General features: G+C 33.8%; 1 non-coding gene across 1 annotated transcript; it reads left to right on the top strand.

Moving 5' to 3' along the window:
• Window positions 1–14033: 14033 nt before the first annotated feature.
• LOC124889916 lies at window positions 14034–14151 on the top strand. Its single transcript, XR_007048828.1, has one exon. It is a non-coding gene; the product is annotated as a 5S ribosomal RNA (ribosomal RNA).
• Window positions 14152–14504: the final 353 nt, after the last annotated feature.

Here is a 14504-nt window from a genome sequence, read left to right as displayed (position 1 = left end):
ACAGGAGCTGGATTATGCTTAAGGCTGACAACCTTCGTGGTAGGCAATCATAAATTTGGTAAGCTACCACGAATTTTATCACACAGGAGCTAAATTCTGCCTAAGGCTGATGACCTTCGTGGTAGGGCGTAACAAATGTGGTAAGCTACCACGAATGTCGTCACACAGTTTCCAGCATGACATGCTGGAGTAAAATAGGAATAACTCTTTGCTCCAATGTTGGATTTAGGCAAAATTAGTATCGTTGGAAAGATAATTCAATTATATATTTGTTGATAGGTCATTAGCTCAAAAATTCCAAGTATAATGAGAGATATGCTCATTTGAAGTTGACTATACCAATATCCTTCTCAAGAATTCAATCGGTAAGGAATGTTTTGATTCGTTTGATAGCTGAGAGTTATTTGAAGCCTTAATATAAATCTAACCTAATCATAAAACTATAAAATAACCATGATGTACTATGCATGAGCTTGTTACATGGCTCTAATATTGGTTTGAATTTTTTGGGGTATTACAAGCATGAAATCATAAGCATAATCCATACATAAATCAAAGTGCGGAAGATATAAAGAAATATAATGAAAACCTATAATACAACTGTGTCAACAAAATAAGACAATACAATACTTCAAATACCGTCAACGAAGCCTCTATCGAATACTAGCTATCTAGGCCGGGACAATGCCCCCGACTAGACTATAAACTAATTTAGATAAATATATGAATAACTTGACTTTTAGAAAATGGATGGCTCACCAATTCTATCATTATCCAATATGAAAAATGATGTGATAGACTATGGTACTAAACCTCAGAATCTGAAATATAGGGGGTCAATACTTGAAATGTAACACCCAGTACTTTTACCTAGATTAAATTCATCCCAAAATATTAAATACTTGCTTTAAAGATGAATACACTTTTATACATGTGTAATTTTCAAGATTTTGACTTTCATTGTGTGGAAAATTGAATAAGATTTCCATCGATATAAAATCTGCCCAAATCTGACACCCGGGCGAAGAGTTATGGCCATTTTAGTAAGACAATGTACCACCTGTGCCATCAGTGCATCGCGGAGCCAGAAAAATGGCAATTGTCAAAAATTAGTGAGACTCCGTGATATTGGCACTTTGCGCTAAGGCTCAATTTCAGAATTGTTCTTTTCTAGTGTTCCAACACAATACCACCGCGTCGCGGTGAACTTTCAGGTGTCAATCAAAGTGGCAACACGATATTATCGTATCGCGCCACCATGAAATTTCCCAGTTGTTATTTTTTAGTGGCCTGGCCCGATAGTGGCACGTCGCGTCAGGGTTCCAGATCGGGAAATTTCACGAAAAATTAAGGTTATGCCCAGGGTTAAAATAGTCTATCCCTATGATTTTAATTCGTTCAGATATGGGATTTAATCCCTAAAAACATTTAAACCCTTTATTATTCACTTTTCTGCAAAATCAAAAGATAATTCTCTCTCAAGGAAACAAACCCTAGCTCTTAAGAATCAAGGTCAATCCCAAGAATTTCTCCAAGAACTCTAAGAAACTCTCAAATTAAGGTATATTAGATGTTCATCCATGGATCCTCACCTTCCATGGAGCCCAAGAATCCTTTTTCAAAATACAAGATTTATGATTTTCTTGCTTGAATTAGATTGAATTCATGTTCATGATGTTGTATGAGTTTTAATCCATGATTTAGATTACAAGTTCCAAGAATTGATTCTAGTATGTGTTGAATTACATGATATTCATGATAAACCCATCAATTTGCAAGTTAATTATTGTAACCATGTTAACCCTAAGTTTTTATGATTTAATGAACCAAGTATACTTCTTATATGTTTGATAAATTGTCTATGAGAATGAAATAATGCCATTATAGCATGCTAACTTGTATTCCCCATTCATGTACAAGTTAATGCATTACAAGTGTTTGATGGAATGTCTCTACGAATGAATTATGACCAAGTGAACATTGTTATGTTATTCAAGATTATGCTTTGCTTTACTTTCATGCTATCGAGTTTTGGGGGTATTTAATACCCGACAATTTAGTTATTTACCTAAAGCTAGTGTCGGTGATAAAATAGTATCAGTCATGTCACGATCAGTAGTACTCTCAGTTAGTTACAAAACTCAGTAGAACTCAGTCAGTCACAGAACTTAGGAAAACTCATGAAAACTCTGTATCAGTCCAGTCCAGTTAACTATGATCAGATCAATGTCTTTTAGTTGGGAGTAGGATTCAGCATCGAGCAAGCCTAGGGATGGGGTCTTACTCGTTAGCTAGGACTGGGTCCCTAGAAGCAGCCCCTAAGTTTTAGAACTATGTAGCCAGCATAGGTTAAGAGACATCACTCATTAGATAGGACTGACATGCTCAGGGATCACCCACTAGTTTAGGACTGATCTTAGGGGTCACCCACTAGTTAGGACTGACTTCACATCATTTGTCTTTACCCGTGGCATGGTACTGACACCCTTCCAATTGGGATTACAGATTGGACCCCAACTCAGTTATCTTATCTTATTTGGGCCATGTTGATTAGATGATTACCTTCCACAGTTTTAGAATAGAACTTAGTTCAGTTCTATAGAATCAGGATTGTCAGATACAGTCACTCAGTCATTAGTAATTCAGATTATCAGTAATCTCAGATTATCAGTATATTCAGTTATCGATAATCAGATTCAGTTCTAGTATACTCAGTTACAGTATACACAGTATGTTTAGTAGCTATAGATTCTCTATATATGCTAATCCAGCTCTTGCATATCATTCAGTTAGTTATTGTTCATGCATATGAACCCTTGCATTCAGTCTTACCTTATTTAGCATACCAGTACATTCCCATGTACTGATCGCATACCCATTTCTCACGCTATGATATTTCTTATCATAGCTTAGGACGCTCAGGTTCCTGACCGCACTTAGCCAGATTTAGCCAGCAGTAGTAAATTAGTAGTGAGTCCTCATTTATCGAGGATATACTTTTTTTAGTATTCAGTTTAGCAGTAGCTCAGTAGTCGGAGTTAGTTGGGGGCTTGTCCCATCAACTTCACTTTTCAGACAGATTCAGTTAGAGGCTTTTCAGACTAGATTTTCAGACAGTATTATATTTTATCAGTATTACAGATATTTTGAACCTTATGGCATTTCAGCCTATTTTCTGTATTAATTACAGTATTACTATTCAGTGCTCACAACAGATATCATTTATAGGCTAGGTTGTGGTCCTTCAGGGTTGTAAGCACCATGTGATGACTAGGGGGTAGTCCCGGGTCGTTACACAAAAGTACTGGTATGCAGAACAATCCAAAATAACATATATTTTTATGCAACATAAGTGAGAGCATTTCATAAATCAATTTAGCATAAGGTAAAGAAAAAAGCACACGAGCATAATTTGATGAGCTTCAAAATATTTTTTTGTAATCATGACTTAAATCTTAGAATTACTTCTGAGGTAGATATGTCACCCTACATACATAGTAATCCACGGGCTATATGTATTCCGCCCATAGCCTGGCGGCCAGGCCCCTAATTCAAGTTTGCCATAATACTTAGGGAAAAATCACACATGCTACGCCACAGGGCCATCGACAGCGTAAAATCCCCATTTTGGGACATAATAAACCCGTATTGATAAAACACACTTTTGAGCTACGAATCATTTAAACTCAATCCTTCTTCAGGTAACTAACTAGCTCTCTTTAAGCCTAATTTTTAGTCCTTTAAAACCATGCTTCATGGTTTTAAAATATTTTTTGCTTTCATGATTAAGGGCATTTCATAATAGGTATCGTCATACCTAAACTTGCAAGCCATATCATATCTTATCATATCACATTCTTAGCCCTTTTCATTCAAAAATGTATAAATGACCCCACAAAAGATTTAAACATCATAAGAGAGTTCTCATTTTAAAAGCACATGAAAACTTATGTAAACACACTCTCCTTGCAAGACTTAAACATGCGGCGGTCAATTCAATCATTTAATTCATGCATTATTTCCATTAGGACACGATAGCCTTTAGAACAAGAATAGCCTCCTTAAAAACATATGAAATAACAAAGTATAATTGGCCAAAAGGCATTTAAGACTTGAGAAAACAACATCCTTCATAAAGTAGCCCCAACAATTAGTTATACATAAATCTTACAATTAAAAAGGGGGCTTAAAATTTATGCTCTCAAATCCAATTCACAATTCAGAACATGCAAAGACCAGAAATTTCATCACAGGGAAGGGAATTTCGTAAGTCATATTCATAAATCACTTTTCAAACTCAAATCATGTATGTACAAGATTGTAAATCAAGTTTATGGAAAAACCCCCTGACAATTACGTACTTTCATCAAATTGGATTCATGATGAGTTCTCTTAAAATAATTTCTCAAAATCCATTACATATACATACATATATAACTTTAAATCTTGTTAAAATCGTAAAACTTATGCCCATGAGATTTAGGATAGCCCTACGTACCTTAGACTGACGGTGACATTGAGAAATATTGACTCTTGAGGCTAATCTCTAAACCGTAGGTTGTTTTTCTTCTCTTGTGCTTAAGAAAGATGAACTAGGGATTTGAGAGTATTAATATGTATTTAGGGACTTTAATTTCATGTAAATATGTTTAGGGACGGTTATGAAATGTAAAAAGACTTTGTTTCCCTTGAAATAACTCAAAATGGAGCCCCTATGCCGCAAAACATTGGCCATGCGGCGCCCAACCCATGGCCTAGCCATCAAGTGGGTGGCGCCTAGCCCATGGCATAGCCATAATGTGAGCGGCACCTTGCCCATCGCCTATCACAAGGTGGGAGACGCCTAGGCCATCGCCTATCCATTTGAGTGTCGGTAAGCGATGGCAATATGATTCCTAGCCATCGCCTAGGCTCTACTTTGAGATGCGTACTTAGTTTTGAGGTCCTAAATCATCCCCAACACCTCCCACAATGTCAACACATGATCTAACATCACTATAGAGTTCCTAAAGGTCATTTTTTATGCATTAAAAGAGTGTTACGACTACAGGATGTTACATTCTACTAGTCCCATAAAGCAAAAGCGTCATGAAAGTTGCTTTGAAGTTGTAATTACTTCCACCATTTCATTTTAGTTTTCCCATTTTTTAAAAATATTTGTTTCAATTTAGTCGTTCCTTTGATGAAATTAAGAGGATTTTATCATGTTCTTCCAATACTACCTTTATCATTAAATGCCTAAACAAAGTGTATATACTCAAGTTTATATCTTCAAAGCATAATTCATAAGGTTAATTTGGTATAATAAATCCCTAATAAATATTTTCAAAAGGGTGTGTCAAGTCAATAGGAGTAAACCAATATGAAACAGAGGGAGTAGTTACCAACTACTCCCTCTGTCCTAAATTACTTGTCCCAAATTGAGATGACACATTGAATAACAAAAATAATTAATAACATCGCTAGTTTACCATAATACCCCTATTAGATGATATTTTTATTTTAATTTGAAGAAAAATTAATTAATGCAAAGGGTAAAACATGGAAAAAAAATTTATCTCTTCTTGATTAATGAGAAAAAGATAAGTAAAATGAGAAATTAAATTAGGAAATTTGGGACAAAGAGAATACTATATCATATTGAATCTTACAGCAACCTAAGGAATATTTATAAAAAGAATAAGGAATGAATTTTACATAAAGTTGATTTCTGTTTTAGCACCTGGGAGGCTTAACAGGAGGCTTAATGGAAAACCCTAAACCCTATTGACGACTATTACCAAAATTGTAGCTGCTCCGACCAATATGGCCACCACATAATAGTAACTTCCAAAATATTGAGGACAGTAATCAGAACATTCAAAAAGGAGATGAAAATAAGAAATATACAGATCTATTAAAACCAACAGTGGTGGATATTACTAATATTAAGGTTCCGCCTAAACCCATGATTATACTACAGGGAGAGCCTTCTATTACGTAGAAATCATTAGAGGTGCGAAATCTTATCATGCAAGAGAATTTACAATATGCTATAATCAGTAAATTCTCAAATGGTAAGCCACATATTGAAGTTTTATGTAAAATTATCCCAAATCAATGTGGTATAAAAGTGTAATGCACCATTGGAGTATTAGATGAAAGACATGTATTATTAAAACTAGAGATGTTTGAGGACTATGTTCAATTATTATCAACTGCAGCTTTTTACATTGGCTCAATGGAGAAATACTGGTAGATGAGGACGTTGAAATGGGATCCATGGTTTGAACCGGATATTGAAACCACAGTTGCAGTAGCATGGATATCCATGCCAGATTTACCGTCGAATTTTTTTGCAAAAGATGCAATCTTTTCAATTACTTCAGTAGTTGGCAAACCTCTTACAGTTGATTTGGCTACTAAAAATCACACTAGACCTAGCTGTTCACGAGTAAAAGTGGAGGTTGACCTAGTAGCAAAATTACCCCAAAGGATTCGAATTAATAAAGAGAATGAAGATATAGGGGAAATAAAATCCAAGTGGGTCCAAATTCAGTATGATTACATGCCAAAGTATTGTACAGAATGATGTTTACAAGGACATGATGAAGAAAGTTATTGGAATAAACATCCAGAGTTATATGACAAACAGAAGCAGGAAAGCAAGGAGGCAGAAACAAAGATGAAAGACAAAGAGAATAATATGCAGAGAAGTCAAGATCATAATCAAAATAATACAAAGAGAGGAATCAATACCAATCATCAGTGGGTGACAAGGAAAAATAAATATAAAAAGGATAGATTTGATCACATTCTAGGGGAGTTGAATGAGGAAGATGAAAAAGAACTGCAGATGTCAAATACTTTTGCAGCTCTTGAAGATACAGATAACATGGATAATACCAATAATGACATGGAAGGAAAAGGTGAAACTAACTTTCAGGAAGAGGGAGAAACCATCAGTACAAAAGAATGGGTCACTAGCAGTTTTGGCAAAGGCAAAGCAGTTAGTCAAGGGGATAAGTTAGCTGATAAAAAAACAAATAAATTAGGAGGTAGTCTATAGGGATGCAAATAATAATAGTGAAGAAGATACAACAGAATGGAGGAGTAGAGTAATTCCAGCAAAATCTTGGAACCAAGTGAAGAGAGTAGCAAGAAGACGATATCACATACTGATAGGGATCACTGTGTATAGAAAGAAAGGAACGAAAAAATACAGTTGCAGGTATATGATAAAGAATTACCAGAGTTGATGGTATTAGAAGGGATTACACCCATAGCAATACAAGTACAGAACATGCTGGAAAATAGTAATCAAACAAAGAAAGACCTTGATGAGAATGATCTTGAAGAAAATATCAATCAGCTGGCTAAAATAGTAGATCTGTCACCCAAACAAATATAGGCTATGAAGGAGAAACAAGGAGGAATAAAGAAAAAGAAAAGAGTGGTAGTGGAGCAGAGGCTAAATCAAAAACAATGCATACAATGAGTCACATAGCTAAATCAAAATCCATATAAATGCATTGGTTTGGAACATAAGGTCAGTTAATACACAACAGGCTTTTACTAGACTGGTAACAATTCAAAAAAGATGCCATTTTTACTTCATTCGATTAATGGAACCTTTCCAAGATGGTCAGTATATTGAAGGGTATAGGAGGAGGCTGGGTATGAAGCATGCTATACTAAATGTATCTGGAAAGATTTGGGCATTTATGGAAGAGAATATGGAATTTAGTATTGTGAAAGATGGAGAGCAACAGTTAACTCTAAAAGTTTCCAACCAAAATGCAGGTATCTCATTGTTGGTTACTTTAGTGTACGCTAAATGTAATGCAAATGAGAGGTTGTTACTATGGGATTCATTAACTGATTTGTTAGATTCATATCAACTGCCTTGGCTAATAGGAGGGGATTTTAATGGAATAAGAAGTGAGGAAGAAAAGTTGGGGGGTTTACCTGTTACTTTTAATAAAACTCATGAATTTAATCAGTGGATCAGTTTATGTAATATGGAAGAAATATAGTTTAAAGGGAGTAAATTCACTTGGTAGAATGGGAGAACAGATAAGGATTGTATTTTCAGGAGGTTAGATAGGGTTTTATGCAATGATAGATTGCAAAATATGTTTTAGCAGATGGAAGTGGAGCATCTAGCTAGGAGTGGATCAGATCATTCTCCTATGCTAATTCATTACAAAACAAAGAATGAGCAGATAGTTAAGAACTTTTAGATTTCTAAATTTTTGTTAAAAGAGGAAGCATGTTTAGAGGTGATTAAACAGAATTAGAATTCACAGATTAAAGGAAATCCTTTTATAGTGTTTAAATAAAAGTTGAAAACCACTAAATCAGCCTTAGCTGAATGGAGTAAAGAGTATTTTGGTAATATTTTCCAGGAAATTGCTACACTAGAGGACATTATCAAAGTAAGAGAAAAATAATTGGAGAAAGATCCTAATGGAATGAACAGAGCCACCTAACATAGTCTTAAAGTTTGTCATGATAAAAGCATATGATAGAGTGGAATGGCTATTTTTAACAAACGTATTGAGATCATTTGGTTTTTCAGAGGTGCCGATAGAAATGGTCTTTAGACTGTTGGAAAATAATTGGTATTCAATACTTTTAAATAGTTAGCCTGAAGGATTTTTTAGATCTACAAGAAGGTTGAAACAGGGGGATCCATTGTCACCAACTTTGTTTATAATAGCAGCAGAGGTTCTATCCAGATCACTGAAGAGATTGATGCAAAAGAAGGAGTTCAAGATATTTGGGATGCCAAGAAGAAGTCCAAAATTGAATCACCTTGCTTTTGCAGATGATATGATCATATTATGCAAAGATGAAGTGAAAAATTTACGGTTAGTCATTAAAGTTTTGGATAAATATGAGGAAATATAATACCAGAAAATAAACAAAGAGAAGAGTGCAATTTATTTGTACAAAAGAGTATCTAATGGAATAAAGGTATTAGCAGAAGTGGCTACTAGTATTTTGAGAAAAGAATTCCCTTTCCTTTACCTAGGGTGTCCAATCTTTTACATGAGAAAGAAAAAGGATTACTATCAGCAATTACTGAACAAAATTACTAGTAAAGTGCAGACATAGAAGGGTAAATTGCTTTCTTATGGAGGTAGAGTTGTGCTGATCAAGCATGTTTTACAGAGCATCCCAATACATTATTTATCACTATTTAACCCTCCCATGAATGTATTTAATACTATTCAAAGAATGCTAGCTCAATTTTTTTGGAGTAGTAAAATTGGAGAGAAGGGAAGACATTGGGTAAAATAGCAAACTTTGAGCTTACCATAAAAGGAAGAGGGGTTGGGTTTTAGAAGGATTGTTGATGTCTCTATGGCACTTTTTTGTAAGCTGTGGTGGTCTTTCAGGACTACAAAAATAATTTTGAGGGAGTATATGTTCAATAAATACTGCAAAAAGGAGCATCCAAAATTAGTAAGGTGGAAAACTAGTGCAGGTGGATCACAAGTGTGGAAGAAGATGCTACTGGCAAGAGACATGGTGGAGCATTTGATAGTATGGAAAGTAAGGCAAGAAAACAGTGACATATGGTTGGAAAATTAGACTGGACAAGGAGATTTATATTCTATAATGGAAGGAGCTAATGAAGAACAAAGTTAATATAGGCAGCTTAAAGAATTGATTAGAAATGATACATGGGAAGAACAAGTGATTAGAGCTTTATTCACTGATGAAGTAGCAGATCATGTTATTAACAAAATCATCCCTCCATCAGGCGCAGAGGAGGATTGGACTATATCGAGTATTGAACCAAAAGGTTTGTTCACAGTTAAATCAGTCTGGCAGTATATAAGGAATAGGGAAGGGATAGATAACATTTTCAAGAAGATATGGGTGAAAGGTGTACCTTTTAATATTAGTTTCTTCATGTGGAGACTGTGGAGAAGAAGAATTCCTGTGGATGATACTATTAGGAGATGGGGGATGCAGGGGCCATCTAAGTGCTGGTGTTGTAATGCCCCGAAAGTGGAGACAATAGCTCATGTCTTCAGGAATTTTTTTCAAGCTAATAGGACTTGGTCCTATTTTTCTTCTTTTGCAGGTATTCATATTCACAATCTGACTTTAAGGGGAACAATCCTAAGATGGTGGAATGCTGAAGTAAAAGAAAGAGAAAAGCCATATTACTTTGCTCTTCCTAGCATGATTCTGTGGGAACTGTAGAGGAGAAGGAACGGGAAGAAACATAAAGATAAGGAAAATACAGGTTTGAGGATCATATATAATGTTACAAGGAATCTTAGAATGATGTTGAAGGTTAGAAAGCCAGCAATAGAATTCCCAACAGAATGGCCACACATAATTGCAGAGATGAGCAAATTACAAGCAAGAGTGAAAGCCATTACAGTAATGTGGAAGGCTCCGAAGGAGGGATGGGTAAAATACAACACAGATGGAGTTGTGAGAGGAGTGGAAGGAGTCAGTTCCTATGTTTTTTTGTTTGAGGAATGAGAATAGAGATGTCTTATTTGCTAAGGGAGAATCACAACATTATACAGATAGTATGCAGGCAGAGGCCAATACAATTTTACATGCAGCTAACATTGTTCACAATCAAAGCACAATAAAATTATCATTCAGGTGGACTCCCTACTCATGCAGAAGGTATTGACAAATGAATGGTTGTGTCCATAGAGCATATCAAATACAGTCAAATAGATATATAGTTTAATGCAAAACAAGCAAGCTCATTATCAACATATCTATAGGGAGGGCAATCAGTTAGCTAATTATTTAGCTAACTTAGCAACACATAAAGGTTCATTCACCATCACAAGATATCAGTAATTAGAGAAAAGAGGTAAAGCCATTATAAATAGTGACAAATGGCAGAGTCCATACTTGAGGATCATACCAGCAAGATGATAAGGGGCAGGAAAATATTCAACCTCAATATTTTACATGTAATATGTATACAGAAGTATGTATCATCAATAAAATTACATATATTATTAAGCTTTTACAGTAATCAGTTCCCAGCATAAAGAAAGTGTAGATGGACCAGATGGAGCTGCAAAAACCTGAGATGTAGGCGATTAGCTAAATATTTACGACATCAAGACTTCCTTTTTCTTTAAAACTATCAGATCTATAAATTACAGGCAACAGAAGATGGGGTCAATTTCCTCAGATCCAGAAATTTGAAGGGAAATAAAAAGAGGATAACATACTTAGCTGTTAATAATATCTCAGCAGACCGAGGTTCTCTGAGTCGCACAACAACTTTCAATTGTCGCAAATGCAAGAGAATGAAGCTAAGGAGAGGAGAGTATCACAATTTGGATGAAAATGAGAATAAAAGAGTAAATTTGCGAATAGAATTCATTCATTACCTCTGTAATTTGAATGAAGAATGAAATCAAGAGGAAGGAGTTGCAAGATCGATCAGCAACTTCAACAAGAGGAATCGAAACAGTAGTGTAAAAGGCGGTGGAGCTGAAATGTGGTTTAGCAAACTAATGTTTTTGGAAACCCTAACTCTTTTTATTTGTTATTTTGTTTTGGGTTGGGCTGGGTATGGTAAAGTGTACGATTTTGTTTTGTTGTGAGATAGGTTGGTCCATCAAGTGATAATTATTAATAAAATGCAAAATTAACCAAAAAAAAAAGTTTTCAGAGAGTTGTGAAGCTACCTTATGCTCTATGCATTGCTTAATAGTCCTTGGATTTAAGCCAACAATGATTCCATGGAATTCAGGTTCAAATTAATGGTTTTTAATATATATTTTAAGATTATTAATTTCTTTTCATAAATTTTAATACCCCTATATTTTAGGACTCTTACATTGCTTTTCATGTATTCATTTTATTGGGTTCTTCCCATATATTTTATAAGTATACTTGATTTAATAAATAAAAAATAGAGAAAAAAGTGAAGAAATATTTTTTTATTGTATATATATAGAGAAATATATAGAAATTATATATATATATATATATATATATATATATATATACTAGTTTAGGTGTACGCGCCTCACGCGTGTACCTCAACTTTATTAAGTTCAAACGTTACACTAAATGAGATATTTATTTACACAATAAAGATGAATACAATAATTAAATTCAATATCTATTGGAGAATTTATTTAATTAAACCTAACCTTTACCAAAAACATTTCTCAAAATCGATCGACATTCATCTACCATCTGTAAACTGCAACAAAACAATGCGATGATAGAGATATCAAAACAATATAATTAAATCTAACTTTTACATAAAAAATTTCTCAAAGTCGTCCGACACTCACTTACCACCTATAAATTATAATAAAATAATACCACAATAAAGAAATCAAAGTAATACAACTAAACTGTACCTTTACATAAAAAAAGATTTTTAACTTTTCCGAAAAAATTTCTCAAAGCTGACCGACATTCATCTACCACCTGTAAATTCATCTATGACCTGTAAACTACAACAAAATAATAGAATAGTGATCACAAAGCTTCAATTTTGAAAAAAATAATTCTTGTCTGAGTGAAAATTTTAACACTCAAAATTGGCTTGAATGAAAACAAAGAAGATATATATATATATACACACGTTGAATTCTATTATTGTGACAAAAATAGTGAAGAAGTTGAGGGTACCAATCTAGACATGCAATCGAATCAAGTTAGATGAGCATCAATCATCCCAATAAGTAAACCAGTTTCTTCTCTAGTTTAATGTGCATCTCAATATTTATAGGAGTATTTCCTTAATAGAGTCCTATTTTAGGAATATTTTTCTATTCTATTTTAGGAGTATTTTACTAATTGGTCTGTACAAAGAAAAATATTAATTGATTCTCCTTCCATATATTTTAGGAGTCTCATATTTTTTAGGAGTCTAGTTAATATAATAAAAACAATTAAATAATATTGATTCTTAGGAGCCCATATATTTTAGGAGTCTAGTTAATATAATAAAAATAATTAAATAATAAATTGAAGAAATAGTGAAAAGATAATTTTATCTAAAAGAGAGTCTTTTAATGAAGGGCAAAAGGTTCAAAACATTTTTCTAAGGCTTCACACTTTTATATGACTAAGGACTATTTATCATTACTCCACAATTTTTTCTTAAAACAACGACCACTTCTCGTTATATCAAATATAATATTTTTACTAGACCAGATATTTTCAAATTTATGAGACTTTTTTATTTAAGAAAATCTATTTGTCTGATTATTGGCATAACTAAGTTTGTATCTCATAGTTAGCGGTAACTTGAAGTTTCAGTTTATGTATTTGGCCCCTAAAAATCAAATTAATTAACACCTAAACCTATGTTTATAGACAGCAACATAAAAGAATGAAAAATGTTTCGTAATACTTGAAATCATAACTAAGGAGGTATATATGAACAAGTCATAATATCGAGATGGATATTTGTAGGTAATTGTAATTCACCTATGCTATTTCAGGACTATTTTTCTAATTGATAGGTACAAAAAAAATATTAATTAATTCTCCTTCCATATATTTTAGAGTCTTATATATTTTAGGAGTTTAGTTAATATAATAAAAATAATTAAATAATATTAATTCTCTTTCCATATATTTTAGGAGTCCTACATATTTTAGAAGTCTAGTTAATATAGTAAAAATAATTAAATAATAAATTGAAGAAAATAGTGAAAAGATAATTTTGTCTAAAGGAGAGTCTTTTACTAAAGACAAAAAATTCAAATCTTTTACCCTTTATTAAAAAACTTTTCTTTAGACAAAACTGTCTTTTCACTATATTTTTAATATATTATTTAATTATTCTTATATTATTAACTAAACTTCCTAAAATATATGAGACTCCTAAAATATATGGTAGGAGAATTAATTAATATTTTCTTTTCTATTAGACTTTCTAAAATATATAGGACTCTTAAAATATATAGTAGGAGAATTAATTATTTTTTTTTCTGCTGTTCAATTAAAAAAATACTCATAAAACAAGATTGTATTAAAGAACTACTCCTATAAATATTTAAATTTTGTTCTCTATTTTATTTTGTGGAAGCGATCATACCAGCACTAACGCACTGGATCCCATCAGCACTCCGAAGTTAAGCGTGCTTGGACGAGAGTAGTACTAGGATGGATGACCCCTGGGAAGTCCTCGTGTTGCATCCCTCCTTTAAATTTGTTCTTTATTTTATTTTGTGGTGCAGTAGATGGGGCTGCTCCACCCTTAACCAGAGGTCAAGGATATCCGGATTAGTCGGGGCTCCAATGCGGGTACCGAACACTGGATGAGAAACAAAAAAAAGAGATGTACATTAAATTAGACCAACATGGGTTGTGGTGCAGTGGATGGGGCTGCTCCACCCTGAATCAAAGGTCGAGAGTTCGACCCTGGGTATGGAGAAAACTTTGGTTGGAGCGCTGCCACCTTACTAGGCCCAGCAAAGCGCGATCCAAATTAATCGAGACTCCAATGCAGGTACCGAACACCGGATGGGAAATCCAAAAAAAAAAATGATGTA

This window comes from Capsicum annuum, chromosome 12 (assembly GCF_002878395.1).
Source record: "Capsicum annuum cultivar UCD-10X-F1 chromosome 12, UCD10Xv1.1, whole genome shotgun sequence".
Classification (NCBI taxonomy): Eukaryota; Viridiplantae; Streptophyta; class Magnoliopsida; order Solanales; family Solanaceae; genus Capsicum; species Capsicum annuum.
The sequence above is the reverse complement of the archived record's forward strand: the minus strand, read 5'-3'. Positions and strand labels throughout refer to the sequence as shown.